Source organism: Oncorhynchus mykiss, chromosome 2 (genome assembly GCF_057628025.1).
Source record: "Oncorhynchus mykiss isolate SJ-2025 chromosome 2, ASM5762802v1, whole genome shotgun sequence".
Classification (NCBI taxonomy): Eukaryota; Metazoa; Chordata; class Actinopteri; order Salmoniformes; family Salmonidae; genus Oncorhynchus; species Oncorhynchus mykiss.
In genome coordinates, this window is record NC_143023.1 from 19,846,335 (window position 1) to 19,859,194 (window position 12,860).

Sequence of the window (12,860 nt, forward strand, 5' to 3'; positions counted from 1 at the left end):
CTGTTTGGTGTTGGGTTTTGTGGGTGATTGTTCCTGTCTCTGTGTTTGCACCAGATAGGCCTGTTAGGTTTTCATTTCATTATTTTGTAGTTTATTCATGTATCATTTTTCCTTTATTAAACAAACATGAATCATCACAACGCTGCGTTTTGGTCCGACTCTCCTTCACCTAAAGAAAACCGTTACAGAATCACCCACCACAACAGGACCAAGCGGCGTGGTAACGGGCAACAGCAGCGAAAGGAGGAATGGACATGGGAGGACGTTATGGACAGCAAGAGTATGGACTATACTACTTGGGAGGAGATAGACAGGTGGGCGGTCGACCCAGGGAGAGTGCCGGAGCCCGCCTGGGATTCGATGGAGCAGTACGCGGAAGGTTATCGGAGAATGGAGTTGGCGAAGCAAGCACGGCGGCACGGACGGAAGCCCGAGAGTCAGCCCCAAAAATGTCTTGGGGGGGGGGCTCACAGGGAGTATGGCTACGCCAGGTAGGAGACCTGCGCAAACTCCCTGTGCTTACCGGGGGGCTAGAGAGACCGGGCAGGCACCGTGTTATGCTGTGGTGCGCATGGTGTCTCCAGTGCGGGTGCATAGCCCGGTGCGGTACATTCCAGCTCTGCGTATCGGCTGGGCTAGAGTGAGCATCGAGCCAAGTGCCATGAAACCGGGTCTACGCATCTGGTCTCCAGTGCGTCTCCTTGGGCCGGCTTACATGGCACCAGCCTTGCGCTCGGTGTCTCCGGTTCGCCTGCATAGCCCAGTGCGGGCTATTCCACCTCGCCGCACTGGCAGGGCGACCGGGAGCATTCAACCAGGTAAGGTTGGGCAGGCTCGGTGCTCAAGAGCTCCAGTGCGCCTGCATGGTCCGGTCTATCCAGTACCACCTCCACGCATCAGCCCTCCGGTGGCAGCTCCCCGCACCAGGCTTCCTGTGCGTGTTCTCGGCCCAGTACCACCAGTGCCAGCACCACGCATCAGGCCTACAGTGCGCCTCGCCTGTTTAGCGCTGCCAGAGCCTTCCGCCTCACAGCGCTGCTGGAGTCTCCCACCTGTCCAGAGCTGCCAGTCTACAAGGAGCTGCCAGTCTGCAAGGAGCTGCCAGTCTGCAAGCAGCTGCCAGTCTGCAAGGAGCCGCCAGAGCTGCCAGTCTGCAAGGAGCCGCCAGAGCTGCCAGTCTGCAAGAAGCCGCCAGAGCCGCCAGTCAGCATGGAGCAGCCAGAGCCGCCAGTCAGCATGGAGCAGCCAGAGCCGCCAGTCAGCATGGAGCAGCCAGAGCCGCCAGTCAGCATGGAGCAGCCAGAGCCGGCAGTCAGCATGGAGCAGCCAGAGCCGCCAGTCAGCATGGAGCAGCCAGAGTCGCCAGTCAGCATGGAGCAGCCAGTCAGCATGGAGCAGCCAGAGCTGCCAGTCTGCATGGAGCAGCCAGAGCTGCCAGTCAGCCAGGATCTTCCAGATCCGCCAGTCAGCCAGGATCCGCTATTTAGCCAGGATCCGCCATTCAGCCAGGATCTTCCAGATCCGCCAGTCAGCCAGGATCCGCCATTCAGCCAGGATCCGCCAGTCAGCCAGGATCTGCCAGAACTGCCAGCCAGCCAGGATCTGCCAGAGCCAACTACCTGCCTGAGCTTCCTCTCAGTGCTGAGCTTCCTCTCAGTCCCGAGCTTCCTCTCAGTCCCGAGCTTCCCCTCAGTCCCGAGCTTCCCCTCAGTCCCGAGCTACCCCTCAGTCCCGAGCTACCTCAGTCCCGAGCTGCCCCTCAGTCCAGTGGGGCCCTTGGTGAGGACTACTAGGCCAAGGTCGGCGGCGAGGGTCGCCTATCTAGGGACGCTAAGGAGGTGGACTAAGACAATTATGGAGTGGGGTCCACGTCCAGCGCCATAGCCGCCACTGCGGACAGATGCCCACCCACACCCTCCCCTATAGGTTTAGGTTGTGCGTTCGGAGTCCGCACCTTGTAGGGGGGGTACTGTCACATTCTGACCATCGTTCGTGTGTGTTTTCCTTGTTTTAGTGTTGGTCAGGACGTGAGCTGGGTGGGCATTCTATGTTGTGTGTCTGGTTTGTCTATTTCTATGTTTGGCCTGATATGGTTCTCAATCAATTGACACAAAATAAAATCTTAGAATAGAAAACAATATTGACAATGTGGAATTAGAAATTGGGATTCAACTAACTAATGGCGTGAATATAGTATGAAATAACTATGACTAAAGTGTAACCTGACCTGGTCCTCTTCAGTCGCTTTGTGGCAGGTGGGTTGAAGATTCCTGCCTTCTGCTGGGGCTTGCTGGTCTCTGCTGGATCAGAGAGAGGTACTGGGTCTGGCTCAGAGAGAAGTAATGGGTCTGGCTCAGAGAGAGGGACTGGGTCTGGCTCAGAAAGAGGGACTGGGTCTGGCTCAGAAAGAGGGACTGGGTCTGGCTCAGAAAGAGGGACTGGGTCTGGCTCAGAAATAGGTACTGGGTCTGGCTCAGAGAGAGGTACTGGGTCTGGCTCAGAGAGAGGGACTGGGTCTGGCTCAAAGAGAGGGACTGGGTCTGGCTCAGGGAGAGGGACTGGGTCTGGCTCATAGAGAGGGACTGGGTCTGGCTCAGAGAGAGGGACAGACCCAGTCCCTCTCTCTGAGCCAGACCCAGTCCCTCTCCCTGAGCCAGACCCAGTCCCTTTCTCTGAGCCAGACCCAGTCCCTCTCTCTGAGCCGGAGCCAGTCCCTCTCTCTGAGCCAGACCCCATCCCTCTCTCTGAGCCAGACCCAGTCCCTCTCTCTGAGCCAGACCAAGTCCCTCTCTCTGGGCCAGACCCAGTCCCTCTCTCTGAGCCAGACCCAGTCCCTCTCTCTGAGCCAGACCCAGTCCTTCTCTCTGAGCCAGACCCAGTCCCTCTCTCTGAGCCAGACCCAGTCCCTCTCTCTGAGCCAGACCCAGTCCCTCTCTCTGAGCCAGACCCAGTCCCTCTCTCTGAGCCAGACCCAGTCCCTCTTTCTGAGCAAGACCAAGTCCCTCTTTCTGAGTCAGACCCAGTCCCTCTCTCTGAGTCAGACCCAGTCCCTCTCTCTGAGCCAGACCCAGTCCCTCTCTCTGAGCCAGACCCAGTACCTCTCTCTGAGCCAGATCCAGTCCCTCTCTCTGAGCCAGACCCAGTCCCTCTCTCTGAGCCAGACCCAGTCCCTCTCTCTGAGCCAGACCCATTCCCTCTCTCTGAGCCAGACCCAGTCCCTCTCTCTGGGCCAGACCCAGTCCCTCTCTCTGAGCCAGACCCAGTCCCTTTCTCTGAGCCAGACCCAGTCCCTCTCTCTGAGCCAGACCCAGTCCCTCTCTCTGAGCCAGACCCAGTCCCTCTCTCTGAGCCAGACCCAGTCCCTCTCTCTGAGCCAGTCCCAGTCACTCTCTCTGAGCCAGACCCAGTCCCTCTCTTTGAGCCAGACCCAGTCCCTCTCTTTGAGCCAGACCCAGTCCCTCTCTCTGAGCCAGACCCAGTCCCTCTCTCTGAGCCAGAACCAGTCCCTCTCTCTGAGCCAGACCCAGTCCCTCTCTCTGAGCCAGACCCAGTCCCTTTCTCTGAGCCAGACCCAGTCCCTTTCTCTGAGCCAGACCCAGTCCCTCTCTCTGAGCCACATCCAGTCCCTCTCTCTGAGCCAGATCCAGTCCCTCTCTCTGAGCCAGACCCAGTCCCTCTCTCTGAGCCAGACCCAGTACCTCTCTCTGAGCCAGACCCAGTCCCTCTCTCTGAGCCAGACCCAGTACCTCTCTCTGAGCCAGACCCAGTCCCTCTCTCTGAGCCAGACCCCGTCCCCTGAGCCAGACCCCCGTAAATTCTTATTTACAATGACGGCCTTCACTGGCCAACTGTGCGCCACCCTATGGGACTCCCAAGCACGGCTGGTTGTGATACAGCATCGATTCGAACCAGGGTGTCTGTAGCGACACCCCTAGCACTGACATGCAGTGCCTTGACCACTGCACCACTCGGGAACCCAACACAGACCAGACCAATGTACTGACACAGACCAATCACAGGCCGCCAGGCTACGAAGAGGTGTGCGCCCTCGTGCAAGCTCTTTGCATGTGTCCTTTGCTACTTTTGGCCACTTTCTCGATTATCTTTAGAAATGTTGGTGCCATTCAGCCCTATTAGGCAGGTCATGACTAGAAGGGATCCAGCTTTTGACAAATTAACATCAGATTTGACTTCGTAGCAGGTTAGGAGAACTTACACAGCAGGTTAGGATAATTAACAGCAGGTTAGGATATATAGGTTAAGGTAAGGTTAGGAAACGGGTTAGTTATCTAAAATCCAAAAAGATTCAACTTGTGATGCTAATTTGACAAAAGCCAGATACCATCTAGTCATGACCCATTCAGCAATATGGGGTGTTTCAAATTCAAATATTTCCAGCTTCATGAGCCATTGTGATTTTTCCATAGGGATACGAGGATGACATCGGTGCTATCGCTCTCTAATGGTTTTAATGTCTATGGGGAGGAAAGTCTTGCATCTGGCTCATCTCAATATCTGTGGTGCTGCTTGTGCCAAGGTCATTTTGCAGAGTCTACCTTTTATATAGAAAACAGTACAGTACAGGCACGTGTAGCCTATTCACACTTACTCACAGGTCAAGAGGTGGGAAAATCCAAAGACACCTTTTCAGTCGTCTGGTGACTTTTGGACTAAAACAAAGTAAATAGATTTAGATGCATGTGTAGAGTATACAGTTGAAGTCAGAAGTTGACATACACCTTAGCCAAATGCATTTAAACTCGGTTTTTCACAATTCCTGACATTTAATCCTAGTAAAAATTCCCTGTCTTAGGTCAGATAGGATCACCACTTTATTTTAAGAATGTGAAATGTCAGAATAACAGAAGAGAGAAAGATTTATTTAAGCTTTTATTTCTTTCATCACATTCCCAGTGGGTCACAAGTTTACATACACTCAATTATTATTTGGTAGCATTGCCTTTAAATTGTTTAACTGAGGTCAAATGTTTTGGGTAGCCTTCCACAAGCGTCCCACAATATGTTGGGTGAATTTTGGCCCATTCCGCATGACAGAGCTGGTGTAACTGAGTCAAGTTTGTAGGCCTCCTTGCTCGCACACACTTTTTCAGTTCTGCCCACAAATTTCCTATAGGATTGAGGTCAGGGCTTTGTGATGGCCACTCTAAAACCTTGTCCTTAAGCCATTTTGCCTCAACTTTGGAAGTATGCTTGGGGTCATTGTCCATTTGGAAGACCCATTTGCGACCAAGCTTTAACTTCCTGACTGATGTCTTGAGATGTTGCTTCAATATATCCACATAATTTTCCTGCTTCATCTATTTTGTGAAGTGCACCAGTCCCTCCTGCAGCAAAGCACCCCCACACATGATGCGGCCACCCCCATGCTTCACGGTTGGGATGGTGTTCTTCGGCTTGCAAGCCTCCCCATTTATCCTCCAAACATAACGATGGTCATTATGGCCAAACAGTTATATTTTTGCTTCATCAGACCAGAGCACATTTCTCCAAAAAGTACGATATTTGTCCCCATGTGCAGTTGCAAACCGTTGTCTATCTTTTTTATGGAGCAGTGACTTCTTCCTTGCTGAGCGGCCTTTCAGGTTATGTCGATATAGGACTCGTTTTACTGTGGATATAGATATAGATATTTTGTAGCTGTTTCCTCCAGCATCTTCACAAGGTCCTTTGCTGTTGTTCTGGGATTGATTTGCACTTTTTGCACCAAAGGACTTTCATCTCTAAGAGACAGAACGGGTCTCCTTCCTGAGCGGTATGACGGCTGCGTGGTCCCATGGTGTTTATACTTGGGGACTATTGTTTGTACAAATGAACGTGGTACTTTCAGGCGTTTGGAAATTGCTCCCAAGGATGAACCAGATTTGTGGAGGTCTACAATTTTTTTTATGAGGTCTTGACTGATTTCTTTTGAATTTCCCATGATGTCAAGCAAAGAGGCACTGAGTTTGAAGGTAGGCCTTGAAATACATCCACAGGTACACCTCCAATTGACTCAAATTATGGAAATTAGCAGAAATAGAAATTAGAAATTAATTAATCAGAAGCTTCTAAAGCCATAACATTATTTTCTGTATTTTTCCAAGCTGTTTAAAGGCACAGCCAATTGAGTGTATGCAAACTTCCGATTTCAACTGTACCTAAAGGTAAAGGTCTTTAATCATAACTAATTTAGTTAAAACAGAAACTCTTTAGTGCCAAGGCATCCACTGTTTGATGAGATATCGTCGGCATCGTCAACGGATCCAGAGCGCCTGTGTCCAAACGTCTTCTTAAAAATCAGATGTGCTTAAAACATGAATGTTGGCTGCAATTTCCTACAAACTTGCCATTTTATAAATTCTAATTTCATACCCAAACTTGAACTGAAATGGAAGCGTTGCTGTTTTGTTTAATCAGTTCTGGACATGTTTGGTCCGAGCCGAGACGCATGCAAATTGGAGCTAACAGGTTTTCAATGTTTAAAAAGGGATAAGCTAAACATACATGTATATGTATATTTCATAACTCACCTCTTGGTCTTATTCTGGATATTAAGCTTGGTCTTTCTACTCTGGTTCTCGCTTTTCATCTCCAGAAAGGACGTGGGCTTTTTCAGCCCGCGCTCACAATGGTTGGGATCTAGGTTTTCGAACGGTGCCAGCAGGAATAATATCAGGTGTCCAACAACGATACAATTAATCCGCGCGGACTCACTGATGATGGTCAATTAGTTCCACGGTGTTTCTAATGTTCAACATAGGCTACTATCTAAAGTTAGAAAGACTAAAATAATATTGCAGCATTCTTAACTCAAGGTACTGAAATCTATATTATGCACTGTTCAAATATAAACAACCAAGGTTCAAATATAATCTACCCATCTCTTCCATGTGGGCCTGTGGTCATTGTGCGAGTGACTAGTGAATTTGAAAAGGTAGGAAGATCCATCCATTTTGTGTGCAAATTTACTGTACAAAAAATATGTGGTGTAAATTTGGTTACATATAAATAGAGACCCAAAGCTCCGCATTTGGCCTAAAACCACCTTTCTATGGGCTTGAAAACATGAAAACATAATTCATTATTTTCCTGTTCTCTCCATTCCCGCCATGACGGTAAAAGTCTTAGAACCGTGAAACACATTATTACGTGTTTCGCGGTTCACAGCTATGATGACTACCTTGTTTTATTGTGGATCACAACTTTGATGTAACAATGTTATGGGTAATAATGTTGCGTTCTGACCACGCCCACCTTTAATAAAGCCTAGGAATTTTCAAATGTCTTCATAGTTTGATCAGCAGAAATGGAGAACAGCAAGGGGGACCAACCCCCAGAGAAAAATTTGATTGGGCCTTCACTGCCTTTCTCAGAGGTGGTATTATTCGATGGCCAGCCAGACTGCCAGAGGAATCCCTTGATGAGCAGAGAGATGTTTGGAGGCCTGTCCTTCTCAACACCAAGCCAGGAACCAGGGACACCCAGGCTCATGCGCACCAACTCTGACTTCAGCAGAGAACTGGACGGTCAACTGAAAGGCTGCTTCGATGGTCCAGCTCTGAGCAGTGACTTCCTTAATGAAGACCCTGTCTCTCTAAAAAACAATTTTTTCAAAGAGTTAGGGGATCTAGGCCTGGAGAACTCTGGGGCAACATATTCAACCATGGAGGAGCCCCAGCCTGCTGTGACCAACACCATGCTCCTGGAGACCACCACCCCTGGGCCTGACTCTCCAAGCCAACCGCCAACTGTCTTCCCTGTGGACCTGGCCGCTGAGACTGCCCCTTCCCTTCAGGAGCTCTTCCAGTCACAGATGTTCCCTGAAGTGTTCGGACCAGGCTGTGGTATAAGTAGCACTGACCTGCTGCTGCCTACCAGCGCACCCCCTCCTGGTTACTCACCAGCCTGTGGATCCACCCAGGGCGATGATGGACCCGACAGGGGCTCTATGAACAACCTCAGTCTGGACCCGAACTCAGCCCCGACAACACCGCTACTATCCCAGCATGCCCTGCCACAGGTGGAACAGGCTCAGCGCTCTCAGCTCTGCCGTGACTCCATCTTTGAGCCAGGGTTTAGCCCATCCCACCCCTGGCCCCAGGTGGTAAAGTTCGATGCTCCCACCACCGCCGCTGCGCATCTCTCCGACCCCATGGAACCCACTGACGCCACCACTCTGCTCTCCCAGCCCAGCAGCCCTCTGCCAATGAGCACCAGGGATGCCAGCCAGATCCACATCCATGTCACCGGGGTCAATGAGGTGGTTGTCATGGTGACAGAGGTGGAAGGAGAGGAGGCGGAGGAGCTTCAGAGCCTGATGACCATGGCGCCCCAGTCGTCGTGCTGCCAGCTGGTTATGGAACAGCGAGAGAATGCAGTGAGAGAGGAAGAGGGGGATGAGAAGAAGAAGGAGAAGCCTGGACGCTGTTGGAGTGGAGGGTGCTGTTTCTTCTCTTGCATGTCGAGCAAAACAGAGCAATGAATAAAAAGCAGTATTTGTTTTCATGATAACATTTCTATCTGTTGTGTGTTTTTATACTGTATGATTTACACTGAGTGTACAGAACATTAGGAACACCTTCCTAATATTGAGTTGCACCTCTTTTGCCCTCAGAACAGCCTCAATTTGCCAGGGCATGGGCTCTACAAGGTGTCGAAAGCATTCCACAGGGATGCTGGACCATGTTGACTCAAATGCTTGCCAAACTTGTGTCAAGTTGGCTGGATGTCCTTTGGGTGGTGGACCATTCTTGAAACACACGGGAAACTGTTGAGTGGCAAAAACCCAGCAGCATTGCAGTTCTTGACACAAACCGGTGCGCCTGGCACCTACTACCATACCCCGTTCAATGGCACTTAAATCTGTTGTCTTGCCTATTCACCCTCTGAATGACACATACACAATCCATGTCTCAATTGTCTCAAAGCTTAAAAATCCTTCTGGATTTAACAGGTGACATCAGTAAAGGATCATAGCTTTCACCTGGATTCACTTGGTCTGTAATGTCATGCAAACAGCAGGTGTTCCTAATGTGCTTTTTCACACCGGGCTCACAATTGTTGGGGGATAGGTCTTCAACGGTCTAAAGATAATAGAGCTGAAGCTCTCTGGGGAAGGGATTACTGTATGTCCACCTGAAGCAGGCTAGGCTGTCTCCCATCCAGTTGGGAGGTCAGTTCTGTTGTGTCTATGTTCATGCACACAGATTATTATTATCATTATTATCAAGGAATATTTTACAAAAATAAGTAAATCCACCAAAAACAAGGTGCTCATTCATTGTTTTTTTCTGTTAAATAATGTTGTTTCTGTCCTGCAGATGGCAGCATGAGGTGAATAGTCCATTTGAAGAGAGCTGCATAGAGAAAAAACCCCACTGAATATCCAGAGTTAGGCCTATATGTCCGGTATAGGAGCTGTGGATCTAACTTCTGTTCCAGGTCATTGCGTTTTAGGAATTAATGGTCCATGAATATTGACAATTTAATATTAATTGATTGATATGCTATTAATAGGCTATTGTCTATTAATTAATCAGCTTTTAAGAGCCACTGGCCCTTCAAAATGATCTGTGACAACAAATGTGTCACCTCTCATAAGCATGTCAGGAAACCTTTTTCGTATACCTGTTATTCTATATGCCGTCTTTATACTGTATGAAATCATACTATTCTGTAGAATACAGCCAACACTGATTATTTTACTGTGTGTTATTACAATATTATGAAATGTTCATTTTGAATGAGATTTCTTAGAAATTTGGAAATCTGTCCTCACAACGACAATCTCTGCATCTCTCTCTCTCTCACACACACACACACTATCCCTCTTGCTCTCCCGGTCTCACATGCACGCGCCTCTTTCTCCTCAGCAGCAGCGCCACAAACACCACGTCGCCATGGAAACCACTGAGAGATGTCGAGAGTGAGAGATGGGAAGGGGAACGCGAGTTGTGGGGATAGATGGAGAAAGAGCGAGAGATGAGGGCAGAGGAGAAAGAGGGGGACACAATGAGGACAGCAAGGGAGACATGGTAGGTTAGGGTGTTACCTACCATACGGGGCGGGCGGGCGCGCGTGCTCCCAACCCCGCACCCCAAAACACTGCCAAACCCCCTTCACCTCTAACCTTTCCCCAATTTCTAATTCACAGCCCCCACCCCAGATTATGTTCCCCTTATGCCCTTCCTTCCTCCCTTTTTCTCTGGCCCCCCATACACACACCTCTCCCCATCTTTGCACTCCATCCCTCTCGTGTTCAGACAGGCAGCTCGCATGGCGGGGATCGAGACGTTCACCGATGGAAGCACTGGTAAATTTTCACCTCCAAAAAAAGATAAAGATTTCATATAAGGGCTCAACTTTGCATAATGATAACTTATCTTTGCATTCTGCTTCCTCCCATGTTTCCCCTCTGCCTCTTCCCATCCTCTCTAAACCATCCACCTTCTCAAGTATATTGCTTTTTTGTTTCAATTCACAACCAGAAAGACCTAAGTCCAATTTTGTGGCAAACTTGCCTGTGTCATAGAGAGGGAGAGAGAGAAGGAGATGGACAGAGAAATAACGGCCTTTATGATTTCTTGCGCGGGCAGGGATTTTTTTTATTTTTATTGATTAGAAAATAAATGAATTCATGTGGGCAACCTTTTCCCTCTGTCCCTCTCATACCCCCGCTCTCCTTCTCTCGGTGGGTGAATGGCGCTGTCATTCACCTGCTCTGCATGCTGTATTTCTGGTTGTGAATCGCGCGAATATTTGATTTGGAATATGAGTTCGCTCTACATTATGTATGCACGTGCATCATGTGTCTGTCTGCGCTTGCAATCGTTGAATGCGAACGTTACGCACAGAATGTTTCCTCTTATCGTTTATTGATATGATATGCTGTGTGCTGGGATTATAATGTATATTTACATAGCAAGAGTATTTTTATTTTTGCTTTCATGACGGGTTTGCGAGGAGTCATTTGGTTCAGATGTCCAGCCGGAACGTTTACATAACCGTGAGTGGTTATTGAAAGTCGTTTTAGAAATAGGCTACAACCCGAATTCAGTGGAATCCCTTGATACCGCTATGAGCCTTTTGTTGTTTAATTGTGTATGGTCTTCAAATGTCTGCCATGAGAGAAAAGCCTATATGTTCACCCACTCAATGGACACGAATAGGCTATTATTTGCCCTTGACTGTGACAGTATAAAGACTATGTGTATTTAGTGTTATTGGGTGGGATTTTTAATCAATGTGGTCGATATTTGTTCGGCAGCTTCCCGATCGCCGCATATAATAGGCTACCTACCACAATAACACGGCCCCTACACCGCCAGTAAGAGTGGTAGTGCGGTTGTAGGGCAGATAGGCCGCAGAAGGGAAATCGATGGACAGAGTGAGTTAATTATGAGAAAATCAATTAAGAGGAGGGAATTTATCCTTTATAAGGCCGAGCACTGAGACAGAGCACCCGCAGAGGAGGAGAGCTGGGGACGGGCGGACACCTCATCCTGCAGGGCTGGCGGAGGTTCATCCTCTGTCCGCCCGGCTCTGCTCTTCCATCTCGCTCCTGACTCTAGCAAACTGAGCGATCCATGTGATGTAATTGAACAAAGGCAGTGTGATCTTATCTCTTTTAACCAAAATCTATTCATGAAATACAGCGTTGATCACTGTGTTGAAATGGTGATTGTCACGTAGGCTAGTTGTGTTTTGTGTTTTTATGTAATGTAATATTAAGGATTGCATCATCCTGGGAATCGTTGCTATTTGAAACACAGTCTTCTCACACATAACAGCAACTGGGCAGCAGTGTGTGTCTACAACACACACCACACCTCTGCTGCCCAGTTGCTATGTGTGTGCGTGCATGTGCAAGTGTCCATATATTACTGGTGTTGGGCCGCTAACATTCGGAGAACCTATTGCCATTTAGAGGCCATTATGTGGCTCCACGTGCAGTGGTTGATTCACGGACAACGTTGGGTGTAAATAGAGGGACCAAGAACTTGGAGGGACAGACAGACAGGTACGAGAGAAAAAGACACAGGAAGACATGATACACAAAATATTCCCCAGATGCCCCAGGAAGCCCCCCCCCCCACAAACCGTAGTCCACTGGTTAATGAGCAACAGACACTGGTCAGTGTTCAGATATAGATGTTTCAGACAGGGTTTGAGCCGAGACAGAGAGAAGCATTAGGATAGGCCTAATTGTCAACCACGCAAACACACATTTAATCAGATATTGGGTGATAGTTTGTTAGCTGGAATATAATGTTTAAATATTAACGGTATTGCTGATATGGGCTATATTTCGGTAAAGTCCACACAATACACATGTCTACAGTCCAGTGTAGGCTATTTTAATATTATGGGCTGACATCTCTTTATCTGCCTACATAGGCCTACAATATTATATAATAATGTGGTGTAAAAAATATTGAATGTTCGTGTGTAGTGCATTAGTGTATTAGTTATTTGGTAACAATGGAGAAATAATTGTGTGCACCTAGAATATTCCAATGTGATTTAATACATTCCACATAAAGTAGGCCTATACTGTATAGCTCTCTCATGTTTTACATCTCAAAGTCGTGATGGTGATGAGTTTTAAAACTATTCAGTTAGCCTGCAGATACATAGGCTATGTATTCAATAAGCATATGAAGCAAATCTGGTTAGCGTTATTCCCCAATCTCTTTTAAATTCGGTAAAGGGAAAGCCCACTCAGCTCTGTTCTTAATCCAGTCAATTGACTAACGATGATAATTTGAGTGTTGGTTGTTTGATTAGGCTATACATCTATTTTTAACTAGTAAGAATATAATATGCAAAGTTTAAACGTCAAGTGAAAAACGATGGTGTGT